General features: G+C 38.4%; 1 pseudogene; it reads left to right on the top strand.

Annotated features, from left to right (window-relative positions):
• Positions 1 to 5,283: 5,283 nt before the first annotated feature.
• Positions 5,284 to 18,168, top strand: part of LOC107707323 (interphotoreceptor matrix proteoglycan 1-like) — a 22,520-nt pseudogene continuing 9,635 nt past the window's right edge.

Below are 18,168 nucleotides of genomic sequence, written 5' to 3' on the forward strand. Positions count from 1 at the left end.
TATAACAGCATGCCATAGGAAAAGTGATCAGGCGCATCCACTAAATATGTCTAAATTCATATAATTTTGGTTTAACTTCTGCGTAATGACTCGTGGAAAATTGTGTACGCAATTTCTATGCCCATGTTGTGTGTACGCAATGTTTATAAATGAGAACCCAGGTGTGTTCATACTTTTAAAAGGTTTAACAGACTTAAACCTTCAGGAAAATCATGATATTGATCCAAGCTGTGACAAATGACATATAGAACCATCCAATTTAACTCATATGTTCTGGACTTATCAATCTCTTTTCTCTGAGTCTTTTTGACTCACTCTCAGCTATCATGTGTTACCATTTAACCTTCTCCATTAGTTGGCCTGTTGGAGTCCTGCCTCCTGAGTGCACGTTGCCATATTATTTTGTTAAGCTGGTAGCTGTTCTCACACTTTTAGAGAAACGCTGTATTTTGTTGCATCCAAAGAGATTGCAACTTTAAACAATTAATCATGAAGCTCTCCCACCCAAACAAACTTGGTGCAAGAGGACTATATCTACTTCTCCTTCCATCATCCTTTAGCAGTGTGTGCCAATCCACTCAACCTGAATGACTCACACATACCTGGTCAGTATCTAAATGACCACAGGATTTCTATCACCACACAACAACAACAACCACCGCTCACTGCTACGATAGCAGCAACATTAACAAATGTTTACAATACAAGCGTGAACCCAGTGTGCCTTTCTCTATATGTTCTGTTAAATGTAGGGTAGGCAATTTCGGAGAGGCCAGCAATAGCAAGCTAGCTTTGAAAGCATAAGATACCACCCTCCCTGCAAATCACTCTCCAAAGCCACGCCTCCTCCAAAACACATGAACGCGCACAGGCCGACCAGAGTCTAACCGGCGACACGATGAGAGACGGGGTTGGTGGAGGGTTGAATGCAACGCTGTCAGATTCCCTCATGTCTCATTCACCAATGAGAAAACATTACAGTACAAAGAGCATAATATTACAATAATAACACCTTCCATTCTCGCTCGGTCTGCAATAGTGTAATGAAATGCACTGATGACCTGAAATGTTGAGCAGAGGTATGCAAATACAGTGTTTCCCACAGGATTTTGTTAGACTTGTGGTGGCAGGTGACGTCGCATATTAATTTGCATATTTATGATGTCATTGCATCACGTTTGCATTCAGACAAGTTTTGGCACTTCGGATCTGTTCTACTCTATGAACTGTCACATACAGGTGCATCTCAATAAATTAGAATGTCGTGGAAAAGTTCATTTATTTCAGTAATTCAACTCAAATTGTGAAACTCGTGTATTAAATAAATTCAATGCACACAGACTGAAGTAGTTTAAGTCTTTGGTTCTTTTATTTTGGCTCACATTTAACAAAAACCCACCAATAAATGTGAGCCAAAATTATCACAGTTAAAAGAACCAAAGATTTAAACTACTTCAGTCTGTGTGCATTGAATTTATTTAATACACAAGTTTCACAATTTTTGAATAAGTTGAATAACTGAAATAAATGAACTTTTCCACGACATTCTAATTTATTGAGATGCACCTGTACTACTCACACAGTGAGGATCACAGTATGAGAATCGTGTGATGTCACTGTGATCATCGCATGATCTCACGTGTTGACTGGGACATTGAGTGAACGTGTGTGACATTAGATTCCACTGTACTCCCAAGCTTCTCTGCTCAGGTAAGTCGTCCGTGGAGAGGTCAAGGTATTTGATGTCCTTTGCCAAGTCTTCATTTGGAAAGGCATCTATTACTTTGGCTCTGTTCACCGCAATTTTATGGAGTCTGAGGTTTGAGACTGCAAGTGCCTCTTGTGTCCTTTTGAGTACATCAATTGCCTCCTCCTCTGTAGGAAATGACCTTAAAGCATCATCTACATAAACATCTCGTTCAATGAATTTCCTTACATCACTGCCGTATTCCTTTTCTTCTTCTCTGGCAGCTCGGCTTGTTCCATAAATGGCCATTGCTGGCGAAGATCTATTGCCAAATATGTGAACTCGCATCCTGTAGTCCACGACCTCCTTAGTCAGATCGTTGTCACGATGCCACAGAAAGCGCAAAACATCACGACAGTCCTACCGAACCAAGAAGCAGTGAAACATCTGTTGTATGTCGGCTGTGATGGCAACAGGATCCTTTCGAAATCTCAAGAGATCTCTTACTTGAGTCCTTGGAGAATTCCTTTTCCATTATGTCCAGGAATATTTTGTCCTCAACCGAAGGTGCAAATTTATTGTCATCTTCGGTCTGCTGAAAGACTGAGTGAAGTCTGCAGCTGGATAGGCCTGATGGTTTTTGTAACTGGGTTTTCTCATTAAACATCTCCTTCAGTACAATGTGATTATTGCATGGACTGAAGTAGCTTGGTCTGCCATTCTCTAAGATGTGTGTTCTCATGCAGTTCACCGGAGAGGGCTTGTGACACTTCCCGAGGCACACATTTCCCACAATGACCCAACCAAGGTCCAATTTTTGGGCATACGGCGCATCATGAGGACCGTTGAGTTGTCTGCGAACTTTATGCGCTCTTGCTCTTCTTCCAGTTGCTTCAACAACTCCAGCACATGTCTTCAATGTATATAGAGCACAGGTCCCTTGAACATTGAACATGTCAAAAAATTCTGACCTCGCCAGAGATCTGTTGCTCTGCTCGTCTATGATGGCATAAATCCGTTTGCTTTGGTCGGGGCTTCCAGCGGGATAAACATTCACAAGGCATATTTTAGAGCATGACTTCTCACTAAACCCTTTGCCACAGACCTTGGTGCATTTTGATGACACATCACCACCACAGGACTCTTCTATCTCCCGCCGTGCTGTACAGGAGGTGTAGAATCAGAACGCCATGGTGGTGGGCCTGGGTGGAGAGCAGCTCCCTTTTTTAACAGAGAAGCTAATGTGGGACGGTAACGTGACTTTTGCAGCAACATGCTTTTGTATTTGACCATCCAATCGCTTAAAAAACTCAATAATAGTTTGTCTGTGCCAACGTTTTTGTAAGGGTTATAATATCATTAACCTGTGACTTTACCTTCATCACTTGAGGCAGATTTCTCCTCCATTCTTCTCCAATCAATCTGAGACGCTTACATAGTGTATAACTATTTTAATACATGTCAAATAACGTCGAATAAAAGTAATTTTCTAGAAAATCTATTGATAAATAATCACTTCTAATTGACGAGTGTAATCAAACAGTAAACGTTAAACGCAATAGACACGCCCCCTAGAAATGCCCCGCCCACTCTAATTAATATTCATTCGAGACAGAATGCGGCCGATTTAATTGGTCTGGTACGTTGGGGCAAAGCATATTTCACCCGTGTTTAACTTTTCAGTGTGCACAATTCAATGGCTACTATAGTTTCCAAGTGTCATTATTCAGTAAATTGCTGTTCCTTTTGTCTATAGTGTGAGAAAAGAGAAAACGGTTGTCAAGTGATGTTATGCTGAAATCTGTGACTAGACGGCGCTGTTTCCTATGCATGTGTACATATGCATGTGTATAATGTAACTGTTACTTATTTCAGACAGGACGAATCATTTAGATTATTACTGTTTTAGATGCTGGTTGCAATGGTGAACAGATTTATTTATTTTATTTATTTATTTATTGGTTTGGTTGTTTGTATGTTTTGTTTGTTTGTTCATAAAAACATAAAAATGCCTTAGTGATTCCAAATTTTAGTGGATGTACCACAAATAATTCATCAAGCTTTGGCCTACTTGAAGATCTCTGAAGTGAATTGAGCAATAAAGCACTGACCAGACAGTGAGCAGTTCTCCAGTCATCAAAACAAGACAGTTCAATCGGATTAGACTTCCTTACAACGTCATTAAGCCTTTAGGAATTCTGTTTACATAGTAGGATTACATCAACAGTTTGAAGATCTCTGAAGTGAATTGAGCAATAAAGCACTGACCAGACAGTGAGCAGCTCTCCAGTCATCAAAACAAGACTCAATCGGATTAGACTTCCTTACAACATGTCATTAAGCCTTTAGGAATTCTGTTTACATAGTAGGATTACATCAACAGACTTTTTTTTCTTTTTCTTTTCTTCATTTTGCTGATGCTGAGAGACAATTGTAAGATTTATTCTGAGTTTTATGTGTGGACTATACTGATGAAGCACACATTATTGAGTGACGGCTGTTACACACTAGCTTTTGAATCTTCAGAGTTCAAACAGTATGAGCAATATGTTGACAGAAATGGACACACAAGTATCAGTCACGTTGACATCCTCAGCATCTCGTGACGTAAGCTCTCTGTCATCATTTGAAGTGTTCCTGTAAATACACTCCAGCCTGCACCTCTGATCAGAGTGTCATCTAAAGATGATGAAAATAAAATGTAGTCAAACCGGGATGCAAAGGACTGATTTTTTTCTTAAACAACACAAACCATTTACTGACCTCACCATGATCAAATATGTGCATAAACACAAACTATATTACAAATATTACAAACTTTAAATTACACATAAAATATTATATTAAAATTATATGACATAATTGCTATTTAAAGACTGAAATGATTCAAGTAAGTATTCCGTGGCCATGAAAACCGATTATTAAAAACCATTGATTTGTGGACTGAAAAAAAAAAAAAACAGCAGTGAATTAACATGCAATTCATCCGATGCCAAGGCTTTAGTATTTATAGACTAAGCCTTTGGACTGTCAATGGCAGTGGTAAATGACTTTCCTCCACTCAGTCATAGTTCAGAAGCAGTCAGACTCAACAGGCATTAAATAGCATCCATTTTTGAGAATGGACACCCACTTTAATCCCATCAATAAGGTCAGAAATCATTGGCAACACATGCACTCACATGGGAGGCATGATTGGAACAGTACTGGTGTGAGCGCTGCTGCTTCCTGAGGTCAGAGATGGGTCGGCAGCCCAAGATGAACTGAGCTGGCACTGCAGGTGACAGATGCTTGAATGGAAAAGCCACTAATTGGATGAGGTGGGTGGGCCACAGGTAAAGCGGGATTATGTCTGAGCATCAGATAATCCGATTATTCCACAAACAGATCTTGCTTTTTTAACTACTTCACCGTAATCTGTCACACAATGTCATGCCTTTACACCAAGACTTAGTTTAGCAGTCTTAGTATTGCTTATCTGTACCCGCTCTCTCTTGCATTCTGCTCTGTGTTTCTGATTTTTGCATTCCCGGTTTTGTCTTCTGTGAGACACCAAAAGTCAGTTTTAATTTCCAGTTTCCTTAATTTCCATTTTCAGGTCTCAGGGACCATAATGGCTTTTCCTGCTTCTGACGGATATATCCAGGAAAAAGGACTTCGCACCTGAAGTCTTGTGCTGTCTTAATACAGCATGGGGTTAGATGTAAGACTTGAAGTCAGCATGTCTTTGAAATGTGCGCATTTCTTCACACTCTTCTTCCTTACTGTGTCCGTCGCAGGAATTCAAGGTAACAAAGTCAGCTTCATCACAAGATGTTGATGAGGACAGAAAGTTTGGTTTAAAATTGTAAATGGCTGATATCTACAAATGAGGCATCTCTTTTGGACATATATTGTGATGAGTATTGTAACCTATTGAAGAGATATGAAATTGGTGGACTCACCAATATGTTTTTCAATGTGAAAGTGACCAAAATTTTGTTTTGATAAATAACATATCATTGTGTTTTTTCATATAGGTTTTTTTTTAAATGTAAATCAACGAGTTTCAAATATAGCCACACAAACAACTATAGAAGTGAACAGAATTGGAAAGTGGAGAAAATTACCATAAATGTGAAAGAATAGATCATGAGGGCACCATTGACTTTTTCCCCCCAGTAGTGACCTCTACCACCAAATAACAGCAAAATTAGTCATGTGTCCTCAGATTTGCCTTCAAACGATACATGCTAATTAGTCACCATGGGCCATTTATGTAAAAAAAAATAAAAAATGTACTAGTCTTGCTGGAATTTTTTGTTAGGAGTTTCTTTAGATGATATTCAACATTTTTTAAACAACTTGTTGGCAAAAATGGCCCAAAATTCAAAAATTTCTCCAAAATGAAAAAGGCGGAAGTAAAACCATACAGTTCCAGCATTATTTTCAAAAAGTACATTTGCTTGCTCTTTTCACCAAAACACATTTAAAGACCTTCAAGTACTAGGAGTGAAGAAACAAATCTGTTATCATTGTGTAATATCCTAGTTGTGGCAAAAGCCTGTGTGGCCTATTGAAAGGCCTTGGGGGTTTTGAGAGCTGAGAAATATCAACATTTTAGCAGAAATATGGCAAATTACCACAAAAGTTACTAACCTTTTATTTTTGACTCATTCATTTTTTGTTGTTGTTTTCACAGACCGAAGCAGGCTAAATCCATCAGAGACCCTTCACACTATCAGCTTAACAAACCTGCCAAACCCACCAAAGCAGAATTCAGGGATGAGGACTAGATTTGAAACGGAAAAGCATCGCATCAAGAGATCAGACTTCTTCCACTCAGAGGTGAAAGTATGTCCGCAGGAGACAATGAGGGAAGTCATAGCAAGCCACCAAACATACTACACACTGAGAGGTAACTCATGGCTCTAAAACATGTAAAATAAATATCTTCTCTGTTATTAGAAAGTTGAACTTGTTTAAATGCATCAATGGTTCTGTTTAGTGCTGTGACTCTCAACCCAGTTCCTGGAAGCTGCCCTCGAAACTCTGTACATTTTGTATGTCTCCCTAATCTAACACACCTGATTCAGGTCATCAGCTCACAAAGGAAACATCCGACTTATGAATTTAAATTCAAATTTAGGTCAGTTAATTAAATCATGCTTTTAGATTAAACATGAAAATTGTAAGTACATCATGAAATTCACCACAAAAAAAAACAAAAAAAGTAGTATGTTCAAATGTGCAGTACAGCTATGCCCAAATGCATTTACTGAAATGCTCTTTTCAAGTGTAGGTGCTAGAGAGAAAAGATTACCAAAAAATAAATAATGAAACAGGATATTTACCCATGTACTAATAAATGTATACATTTTTTTGGCCCAGTTTTACATGTTGGTTCGTACTTTCTAAAATTAAGTGTGTTGAACTCCGTCAAATGCTTTATTGTGTATAAATAAATAAGCAGTCTTAAAATAGATCCATCTGTGAGAAGTGTATTCAAATTTAGAGAAATATGCCCAGGCAGTTGAAAGAAAATGTAATCTACATATCAGAGAATAAACAGGTATAATTAGTCATTATTTATGAAATATGAATTAAACCTCTGTTTTATTTCATTGCAGTTTAGCAATACAGAAATAAAATTTGTTTACAACTAAATGGATCCAGAAAGACTTTAATGTATGCTGTAAAATTTCTCATCTGAACACTTATTTATTGACCTTGTCAGTTTGCCAGGAGGCTGTATGGGAGGCTTTCCGGATCTTTCTGGACAGAATTCCCAGCAGCTCAGAGTAACAGAAATGGGTCCACAAATGCCAGCATGACTCTATGTGCATCTCAGATCTCGCCATGAATTTCAGCAATTCACAGGAACACATAGACATGGTCTACAGGGTAAACGAATCAAACATTCACACAATACTGTACATTCAAAAGATGTCATATAACGGTTTTTTGTGAATACAGTGTAAATGTGTTTTGTTTGTATAAATTAAAGTATTTAGGTTGATTCATCTATGTTAATTAAAATGTTAAAATCAGTTAATGTAAATGTTGCTATTTTTAGGTTACCTTTTTTTTCTTTTTTGAGTGTGTCTACATCTATGGGCGATTGTGAAATAGGAGCTACCCTGAATATATCAGCATAATTCAATCTCTGTTTTTAGTCAGATGGCCAAAAGTTAAAGGAATAGTTGACTCCAAAATGAAAATTTGCTGAAAATGTAGTCACCCTCAGCTCATCCAAGATGTAGAGGAGTTTGTTTCTTCATGAGAACAGATTTGGAGAAATGTAGCATTGCATCAGTGTCTCACCAATGGATCCTGCGCAGTGAATGGGTGCCGTCAGAATGAGAGTCCAAACAGCTGATAAAAACATCACAATAATCCACAAGAAAACCACACCACTCCAGTCCATCAGTTAACATCTTGTGAAGTGAAAATCTATATGTTTGAATGCAACAAATCCATCATTAATGCATTCGGGACAAAATATGGGTCCATAATTCCACCAGAGAAAAAGTCCATCCCCTGTTGTTCTCTCACATCATAATTCACCAACTTATTTATTTAGAACAGTTTTGGACTGATTTCACTTGTAAACAGTATTGGTCCGTGCAAATTTCTCTCCTGATTCAGATGACAACTTTTTCACAGGAGAAAGCAATATTATAGATAGAGTGCTCATAATTTAGCTGGAAAAATGTCTTTGCAAACACACAGCTTTTTGCTTCACCAGACCTTAATTGATGGACTGGAGTGGTGTGGATTACTTGGATTATTGTGGTGTTTTTATCAGCTGTTTGGACTCTGACTGCACCCATTCACTGCAGAGCATCCATTGCTGAGCAAGTGATATCTCCTAATCTGTTGCTGTTGTATAAAGCGCTATAGAAATAAAGGTAACTGTTCTGATGAAGAAACAAACCCATCTACATCTTGGATGGCCTGAGGGTGAGTACATTTTCATTTTTGGTTCTAACTATTCCTTTAAATGTTTAAGTCAAATTTGTGTTGTAATGTGTTTGCTTTTCCTTTACAGAGGGTGAATATGAATAGTGAAAAATTAGAACGGTGAGACTGCACTTGGAATCATGACTATTATTTCATATTCTGGAAACGTCTTTAAATCGTCTATAGCAAAAAAGGTGAACCATGATTATTTTAATATCGTGATACATATTCATTTTAAATTTTATAGAAATATAACTGAAGAGCCAACAAATGATGGAGCACAAGGAATGGAAGGTATAGTTGAATTGTTTTTGGTATTCAGTGAGAAGTTATCATCATTTTGGTAAGTTTAACTAAGCTCAATCTCTGTTGTTCAGGTTCAGTGGAAGTCCTGACTGAAGCAACAGTAGAAGTGTTTGTTCCCCCAGATCAATCTACTGTCAGCACTACGCCAGACATCTCTACTGCCTCACAGGTCTGGAGCACAATTTACATAACATACGTCATATACTTTATATACATTTACTGTAAAAACTGGCAGCAGTGGTTGATAGAAATTTCTTTTTAAAATATAGTGACAACTTGCTTACAGTACAAGCAGCCTTTGCTCCGCTGTCATTTTAGGTCATGACCACCAGGTCAATAAGCCTTGGCTTAAGCTTAACATCTAAGACAGATAGTACAGATTTGCAAAATATATTGTGCATTATTCACCTCGTGTACAGCTATTAGGTGTACAGCTTTATAGCCCATCAGAGATATGTGCAGGTCCAGCTACTGCAACATCCACAATACACTGCTCTCAACGGTCTGCTGGAAAATGAGGGGTGCTGGTGGTGATCTGTGGTTCATTTTATCGTGCTAACAAAAACATGGAACTCAACTTGGAATTGTCTATACTGAAATCTATACACATTTCTTCTATCTTTTCAGTGACTTGCTGTCTACTGCTAAAATGCACATTTCAAGATCTCTAGCAGGGTGTCCGCGGGTCCTTAAAAAGTCTTAAAATGTCTTAAATTCGGATTCGATGGGTCTTAATTATTTTTGGTCTCATTACCGCTAAAATATCTTAAGTCTGACGGAGCTAATGACTTTACAATCATTGGACAGACCGAAGATTTTTTCTTCCCGCAGTAAATTACTGCGTCATCAGAGAGAATCGCAGTAAGTTAGCGGAATACAGAATACAAGCTCGCGCTGACTCTCACTCTGTTTGTCTCGAGACTTCAGAACAAATGAGCGTGACAGCATTTATTACAGCATTGATATTTTGATAGCAGATTCCAAGTCGTCTAGGGCTTAGGGCATTCATTTTAAACCCATTGTACGGGTTCTGCCAGTAGTGGGCATTTGTGTAATGTAAACAGTGCCACACATCAGAGGCCACAAGACAGAGGCAAGTTAGCGAGGGATGGCAATACAAAATTAACTGGAATACAGCCCTTGTATGGCAGGTATGCTGGAGCAATTTGGAGTGAAACTCGGCAGGTCATAAGCCCTCCAGTAGCAGGACTGGACACCCCTGGTTTACAACTCAACAAATAGATCCTGTGTGGTTGCAGAGGTCTTCTCCAGCGTTGTATCATGGACCTAGCAGAAATAGTGTAGACATGAGGGGCTCTTCTCCTGTGATGGTTTGAGCCCTCTGTGATCCTTTTGCATCTATGCCTTTCCACCATATTGAAACTTCACCCTCAAAAGTATCATTTAGGGCCTAATGGTTAGAGAGTCGGACTCGTAACCCAAAGGTTGCGAGTTCGAGTCTCAAGTCCGGCAGGAATTGTAGGTGGGGGGAGTGAATGTACAGCGCTCTCTTCCACCTTCAATACCATGACTGAGGTGCCCTTGAGCAAGGCACCGAACCCCCAACTGCTCCCCGGGCGCCGCAGCATAAATGGTTGCCCGCTGCTCTGGGTGTGTGTGTGTGTGTGTGTGTGTGTGTGTGTGTGTGTGTGTGTGTTCCCTTCAGAATTAATTCAGAAGCAAATGCGAAATATATTTATTTAGTCTTTGGTATAGAGGCGACTGGGACTAGTTGTCACACTTTTTACTCCAGTGAATAGTTCTCAGGGTGTTGTCATGGACACAAAAAGCAATTGTTAGGATGGGTTAAACGCAGAGCACTAATTCCTAGTATGGGTAACCAGTTTCTCACACGTGGAATCTAAAGGGATCTGCCAAAAACCAAAAGATCTAACTAGAGTAGAGAACATGTTTGCCTTAGATAACTTTGGAGTTTGAAGGGATCATGAATCTTTCATGCTTGACTGCTTTGTTAAGATATTTCAAGTCTACAGTTGAGCTTAGCGTAAGAGAGGTGATGGCATTATACTTCACATATACTTTTATCTACAGCAATTTACAAATGAAGAACAATATGGGTAGTAGAGTGCAACTGGTCATCATACACTTCCCTCAGCTTCCTTGCTGTCCTGGCTGACGTTGTTGTTGTTGTAGAACCCAGTTGAACAGTGATGTTGTGGTCGACTGACAGGTTGGCTCTGTCAATGAGCTCTGTTACATGGAGCTGTGTTTTCATAAGTGAAAAGTGACGTGATGTATGGTAACCCATACTCGGAATTTGTGCTCTGCATTTCACCTATCCACTCTCTAACCATCAGGCCACAACTGCCCCAGGTTGAGCTGAAGGTGACATTTCTTCATCTATGCTGAGATGTCTGAAAGGCAAGCAGAGATATGAGCTGAGATGGTGGAGTTGTCAGGTTGGAACAACAGCTAGAACTAAATATCATCTGCATAGAAATTATGGAAAAAGGCATTTTCCTTAATGATCGAGCCCAGTTAGGATATGTTTGTGGAGAAAAGGAGGGGACTAAACACTAAACCTTGAGGTACCCCAGTGATTAGTGACTTGAATGACTAAGACACCCCTCCTTTTCAGAAAACCTTAAAGGATCAGCTCATTAGATAAGAATAAAGCCACCTATTTGCCAGACCCTGCAATGCCCAGGTCAGAGAGGATCTGGTGATTTAAAGTGTTGAAAGGAAGAAGAATAGGACTAGCAGAATAAATAAAAGTGATTCTTTGGATTTCACTCTTGCCAGCCAAAGATTTCATTACAGATGAGGGTGCGTTTCCCATACAATGACATAATTTATGCTTAATAAAATTAATTGTTAGAGAAATGAACTAGCTAGTCATGGGCACAAAAAGCATCTCTTTCATTGTTTTGACAAACTACAAATGCTGTTAGCTGGTTTATTTTGCTCAAGAGCATAAACTATTTAAGTCTATGTAATACTAACCACAGGTCAGAAGCTGTAGTTCCAACCCCACCTTTGTGATGTTGCCAGCGAATGTTCATTGGAACTATGATTTCGGGAAAGACTGAATCACAGAACTATGTTGGTAACAACAGAACTTGCAATCATAGTTAATGTCATAGGCAAACAATGATTTTGTAACAATGTTTAGGCTAACAGTGCATCTTGTCATTGTAAAGGAAAGTAGTTTTGTATGCTGGTTCAGGGTTGTCGTCATCTGAGGTCCTCGGAGGGGTTGGCATCATCTCTTCTCAGGTGTTCGGTCATCTCAGATCTTCGTAAGGGCTGGATACGGACTGAAGCTTGTGAATTCCTAGTTATCTCGGGATGCCAACCCCGTGGCAGAAGCAGAGAAGCAAATAGAGAAAAATTAGCGTAGCTGCTGTTCCAACCAAGCAAAAAATTATGTGTTAAAACCAAACAAAGAATGATAATGTGCATTTGATCAGATATAAATGAAGTACAGGGTTATGAGATACATTATGTGAATGCTTGGCTAAAGAGATGTGTCTTTAATCTAGGTTTAAACAGAGAGAGTGTGTCTGAACCCCGAACATTATCAGGAAGGCTATTCCAGAGTTTGGGAGCCAAATGTGAAAAAGCTCGACCTCCTTTAGTGGAAATACAGAGCGAAACTTTCCAGTAGTGAGAGATGTGTTGTTGACATGAGTGAGACTGGGTCAGATCTAGTATGAGAGACTAGAAGGTGGTGGCAGAGGACGGGGTAAAGTGGAGGATGTTCAGAACCATTTGTAGTTGTTTCTTATTTCAGCACTTGCATGAATTATTCAGTTAAAATGTTTCAAATAAAATATTGGTCACACTTTATTTTAAGGGTCAATTCTCGCTATTAACAAACCATTAACTATGACTTTTGCCCCAATAAACTCTTAATTTGCTGCTTAGTATAGTAGTTGTTACGTTTAGGTATTGGGTAGGATTAGGGATGTAGAATATGGTCATGCAGAATATGTGCTTTATAAATACTAATAAACAGCCAATATGTTAATAATAGGCATGATAATAAGCAACTAGTTAATAATGTGAATTGGTCCCTATACTAAAGTGTTACCAAAATATTTAACCCGGAAAGTTGTTTAAACCTTTTGGGGAATTATGTAAGTTAAACATTATTGCAGTGATTATTTAATAGCTCTTGTAAAACATTTGCAGGAGTCGGATCTTCACAATGTGGTTTCTGAGCAGCCAGTACATCAGGTCATCGAGTTCAGCATTACACTGATGGACTATGGATATCAGGAGATACTGAGAGACACTGATTCACCTCAGTATCATGACCTGTCTCACCATCTTCAAGATCAGGTTTGTGAAAATGATAAACAATGATCCAGATTTCAGTGTTTTTGAGGAAATTGTGCACATAATAGCACATACTATGATTTTCTGCAGATTTACTTTGATAAATACACAGCATTTAGACCAGTAAATTATAACTAAACACTGAAGAGATGCACAGAGATATGAAAATTATATTATTATTCACTCAAATAATTAATAAATTAATACATTTTGAGTTTAAATTAGACACAGTATTAAGTTGATGTAATAACCAACATCAAGATAATGTTTGCAACTTAAAAGGTTTAATTAAATCAATAAATATAATTTTTTATAGAATTTCAACTTCCAACCATGCATATATTTAAGTTGCATGTCCCTTGAATTTCTTTTTAGAGTGCAGGAGGCTCAGATTATTCAATAATGTTGTAGGAAACTTCACATGTTCTGTGAATCTGTTGGAGATCTTTCTGTTCTGTCTTGATGTTGACAGTGATTGTGCTATCCGGCAGGACTTATTAATACATTTGCCCATACATACTGTATATAATGGGCAACATAAGATGTTAAACTGCATGCTTGTTTGTTTGTTGCAGATGCAACACGCTTTTGCTGACCTACCTGGATTTATGGATGTCCAAGTGTTAAGAATTAGGTAGGTGTACTCATTTATCCTGACTTTCATTATAACAGCAGTGACCAGATGTTCACCTGAGCTCTGAATTACTGCTGTGTAAATAATCATTTACATTCACACTGAAATGCAAACCCATTTGTGTTTGTATTCTGCTTCTCTACCATCATGCTACTATTCATATTTCACTAGGAAACTGTTTTGTGCATGACTGATTTCTTGTTGCATATGATTTTTTTTTTCTTCTGTTTCCTTTCCTACATGCAAGTGAGGCAGAAGCACCTAAAGGGTAAAAGTTACATTTGTGTTGAATGTGTTTATATGTGTTGTATAATGTGTGGAGTCTTTGTGTACATCACCTTTAGTTTCTATTGTTTGGAGCGTCTGATACATTCATTAATATAAATGCACATTGCTACTATTTATCCAGAGCTGGAGGACTATCTGCAGTCTACGCAGCTGTTTTTGAGACTACTGTACCTACCATTGCTGATGTAAATCTGGACATCGGCACGGTTGTTTCATCTACAGGACAAAGTCTGAAGGATATGATAGTTAAAGCACTGAGCAAAAAGGCATCACTTCTTGATCTTAATTCACTGACCTTTGAGACAGGTAAATGTATGAAAATTAATAATGTATATTAGTATAATAAGTAGTATAGTAATGCATAAAACATGTATTTCTATTTACAGTTTATTAAAAAATAAAATCTTGTTTGATTATCATGTACACGTTCTTCACGTAGTATTTAATAGTTGTGTACACTTTTTCTCGCTTCAGGCAAAGACCAGTCTTCAACCAGAATGCCTGTCCCTGAGGTTTCTGAAGACATTATAACTGAGGTGACTAATGCCATATAATTAAGCAAGTAGGAACAAGAGACCATTCTATATTGTCAATATAGTCATGACTAAAGGAGCACAGCTCACAGAGATTGATGCCTGTGATGCCTTCCATATTGACATATAGCACAGCTTTATTGCTTTAAAAATGGTTACCAAATTAAAATAAATAAATAAGGACACAACCTTTAATGAAAATAATAAAAGTGTCATCTTTTATGGAGTTAGGGTTAACATAACATCTCTAAATGCAATAACATAATTCTACACCTGTTAATTTGCAGACCTTTGATCAAGATTCATTTGGTGACCTCAGTTTTCCAACAAAAGGACCAAAGATTGAAGTTCATATTTCATCAGGTGGCGATGAGAATGTTTTGGAGACCATTATAGACCCAACTTCGGACACAGACAGCACCACAACAACAAAATCAGAATCAGAAACAGTTGAACCTGAGAGTGATGCAGTCATTATACACCAGCTTGAAACTATTAAAGGGGAAACTGGTGAACTCATAACAGAGATTTTTCAAGTTCCACCAGTAGAGGAAGACAGCAAACCAGTTGTTATTGCTGATAAAGACAACAATTTGTCTCTAACATCTTCATCTGCTGCCTCAGCATTACCCCCGAGTGAAGAACAGCCTAGAACTACAGAGAAACCTACAGCAGATAGTGACTTTAATTTAAACACTATACCAGAAGATAACATCATATTTAACCCAGTAACCACTGTCCACATTTTGTTCACCACTGCAACAACCGTTAGTCCTAGGTCTGAACAACCAGAGTTGGTTGTCACAACCGACTTTAGCATCACCCTGCAACCTTCAACTGAACCAATTGATCCAATAACTGAAGTGACAGATTCTAATGAAATTCCAGAGGGGCCTCAACCAGTGGATCCTGGATTAGTAGTAAAGGAAGAAGAAGAAGTGGTGATGGCTGAACCAGACGAAGAGACTAAGTCTGAAGTTGCTTTATCCAATGTAAAAGTTGTGACAACAGAAACTGTAGAAGTAACTGGACCTGAGAATGATACTGATGTAACTGAAGATACTGTTGTTTTAGAAGATCAGGTATTACGACCTGAAGCAGTGACTATAGTAACAGAAACTCATGCCGAGTATGGCACATTAGAGCCTGTGGGAACAGCTGTGCTACCAGAACCAGAGGATGAGATTGGAAAATCAACTAACCAGGATGAAGTAGCAGAACCTGAGGAAAAAGTTTTAGTGCCAGAACCAGAGGTCATTATAGAATCAAAAGAAGATGTTCAGGAACATAAAACCGATGAGGAGATTAAAGTGAAACATGAGGATGATGTTCAGGCAACCAAGAAGCCAGGAACTGAGACAGTACAGCCTAAGGAGGTAAGTACTGAAAGAGAAGCTGATGAATCAGAACCTGCTGATGTTGTAGAACATGAAGGCAGCATCAAAACTGAACAGTCCACTGTGGAGATCGCAAGTCAAGTTCCCAAAACTACTGAAGGTTCAGCCAAACCTCCTGCAGAGATGATTAAGATTAAACTACCAGAGATGTCTGTCACAGAAACTTACCTTGTTGAGAATATTGACTATTACCAGCCCTTTGTGCCAGTTGACGGTGTTCAACTAGGCACAGATATTAGTAAACCTGAACATGTGGAAGACTTTGGGGTTGAGGACCAACTCTCCAAACCTGAGGTTATTGAGGGAGTTCTTGAGATACCAGATCTGGCTACAGAGGACAACACCACAGAACCAGATGTGGCTATTGTTCTCCCTACTGTATCAACGGCCTCCGAATCTTTACCTGAAATGATCACAGAATCAGCTTTGAAGAGAGATAAGGACCTATCATCTGTTGTGGGAGATACTGAGGAGCCACAGCTCACACAGAGGGGTGAGAGAGTTACGCTATGTGTGTCTCTCAATAACAATGTTTGGTTAAACAGATTTTTAGAATTAACATTGAAAATGTTCACAAAATAAGATTTAGCTATCATCTGAAACACTGAACTATTTTTGAACTACTAATCAATTTATAATGATTTCCCAGAGGAAGGCACTCTGACAGAAGATCTCCTTGTAGAACAAGAAGAAACTGCATCACTAGCCATGGAGACATTAGCAACTGATCAACCTTTGACAACTATACCTGCAGACCTTGACCTTTTTGAAGTAGTCCTAACAGATGTATCTGTCGTTATTCCAACATCTTTGGAAAAGGATTATGATTCACCAACTGAAAAAGTACAATCAACTGTTGTCCAGGACTTGCCATCTACTATTGGAGATACTGAGGAGCCACAGCTCACACAGATGGGTAAGAGAGCTATGCTATGTGTGTTTCTCAATACAAATGTAGGATTATCTTTGAAATTGTTAACAATATAGCCATGTTTTTTAGATGTCATATGAAACATGGACATATAGTCGTGGTCAGAATTGTTGGTACCCTTGGTAAATATGATTAAAAAAAAGGCTGTAAAAATAAATCTGCATTGTTAATCCTATTGATCTTTTATTTTTTAAATGTACAAAAATCTAACCTTTCATTGAAGAATAACAATTTAAAATGGGGGGAAATCTCATTATGAAATAAATGTTTTTCTCTAATGCACGTTGGCCACAATTAATGGTACCCTTTTATTCAATACTTTTTGCATCATCCTTTTGCCAAGATAACAGCTCTGAGTTTTCTCCTATAATGCCTGATGAGTTTGGAGATCACCTGACAAGAGATCAGAGAGCATTCCTTCATCCAGAATCTCTCCAGATCTTTCAGATTCCCAGCTGCATGTTGGTGCTTCTCCTCTTCAGTTCACCACACTCATTTTCTATAGGGTTCAGGTCAGAGGACTGGGATGGCCATGGCAGAATATTCGTTTTGTGCTCAGTGACCCATTTTTGTTTTGATTTTGATGTTTGTTTTTGCATCATTGTCCTGTTGTAAGATCCAACCTTGGCCAATTATAAGATTTCTAGCATGGACAGTCAGTTTTTAATTTTTTATCTGTTGTTATTTGATAGAATCCATGATGCCATGTATCAAAAAAAAGATGTCCAGGACCTCCGGCAGAAAAATACACCAACAACATTAAAGATACAGCAGTATATTTCATTGTACACATGGGGTTCTTTTTACTCCTGTGTTCACCAAACCCATCTTGAGTGTTTGCTGCTAAAAAGCTCATTTTTTAGTTTTATCTGAACATAGAACCCAGTCCTGCTTGAAGTTCCAGTAGCGTCTGGCAAATGCTGGAGTTTGTTTTTGGATGAGAGCATTTTCTTTTCTTAATTTTTTTCTTGAAAGCCTCCCAAACAACATGTGGTGATATAGGTGCTGTTTGATATTTATTTAGGCTTTCTGACCCCAAGACTCAACTAATCTCTGCTATTCTGCAGCTGTGATCCTTGAAGAGCCTTTAGCCACTCAAACTCTCCTCCTCACTGTGCATTAGGACGATATAGACACACGTCCTCTTC

This window comes from Sinocyclocheilus rhinocerous, unplaced genomic scaffold (assembly GCF_001515625.1).
Source record: "Sinocyclocheilus rhinocerous isolate Xijiao unplaced genomic scaffold, SAMN03320098_v1.1 scaffold1677, whole genome shotgun sequence".
Lineage (NCBI taxonomy): Eukaryota > Metazoa > Chordata > Actinopteri > Cypriniformes > Cyprinidae > Sinocyclocheilus > Sinocyclocheilus rhinocerous.